Below are 1,434 nucleotides of genomic sequence, written 5' to 3'. Positions count from 1 at the left end.
GACCTTTGGAAGCTTACAAAATTCTTCACAGACTCCTGCTCTGTGTGCATACTATGCATAATTTGGTGCTGCCCATAGCAAACACCTTCATTTTCTAAGGCTGATACAATGGAACAAAGAAGGAACAGAGATCACTTGAAACAGGTGGCAGGGTGGGTTGTGTGAATTTACAGATAACTACTTAAATTAAGCAGTTTTTAATTGTAATCTCCAAGCAGAAGACAATCGCTGTTTTGAAATAATGGAATAATTTCTTTACCAAGAAATTGGGAAAATGGAGCACAGATTCTAGAACAAAAGATATGCTTGAGAAGACTACTTTATCTCTTTGAAAAGTATAGAGCATTTCAATTTGTATAAATATTCCACTGACAAATCAACATCACTGCTATTAAATTTGTCATCTTCCAGGACATAAAATGACTACAAACAGTAGCCAGAAGTCTGAAAGACTTGACATCAACATGAGCAGAATAAGGGAGAGACTCAGAGTAGGGATCAGTATAGTAGGTCAGGCCAGTTCAAAATTCTAGACACGCTGGCTTGATAACATCAAAACTGATACAAAGATGAACATCCAACAACTGAAAGAAGCTGTGCTTGACAGGATAGCATGGAGAGCATTTGCCTATAAAGTTGCCAAGAGTCAGACACGACTGAACAGTTAAGACAACAACATACAAACGATAGATAAAATCTAGCAGTCATTATTTACAGAGCCCCACACAACTTAAAACGGAGCCAAGCCATCTGTGAATGAAGGGCATTGGTGAACACCAGAATCAGAATGAAAGATGCTGCTTCTAATCTGTGGCTCTTTTGCACAGACTAGAAAGGCAATATCCACATTAAAAGCCAGCTTCTGGGGAGGGGGGCATTACATTAACAGTTCAAATTCTTTCTTCCTTATCTGTGGATGCTGCTGATGGATGGACACACCCAATCTAATAGAACTAGGAGTTGTGTTGAACTAAGTGTTAGCAAACATCTTTTATTTTATAAAGATTTTTGCACAGCAAGAGGTTTTGACATAGTATCTGGTTAAACCCAAGAATTTCACTTTTTTTCAATAAGCTTGGAAGCATGAAAGTTAGAATTCTAAAAAATGGCATCTTACACTAACTCATAAAGTGGATCCTCTATAACAGGGCTTTTCAAACAGTGGTACGGGTACCACCTGTGGTACATTGGCACCTGGCAGGTGGTACGCGACCATCCTAGAAAAGTGATAGCGGGGGAGGGGAATGAGCTGAACCGGTGGCAGCATCACACAAGCCTGAGCAAGAGATGGCTGGAGCTGCATGGCTGTCCGGGCTCAGTGCCGCTTTCCAGCTGATCGGCGCTTCTTCGGGGCTGTCAGGGCTCAGTGGAAGTGCCAGGATCAGTGCCAGGCTCCGGCTGGAACTCAGCGCTGAACCTGGCACTTCTGCTGAG

This window comes from Protobothrops mucrosquamatus, unplaced genomic scaffold, assembly GCF_001527695.2.
Source record: "Protobothrops mucrosquamatus isolate PMUCROS unplaced genomic scaffold, P.Mucros_1.0 scaffold3260, whole genome shotgun sequence".
NCBI lineage: Eukaryota > Metazoa > Chordata > Lepidosauria > Squamata > Viperidae > Protobothrops > Protobothrops mucrosquamatus.
The sequence above is the reverse complement of the archived record's forward strand: the minus strand, read 5'-3'. Positions refer to the sequence as shown.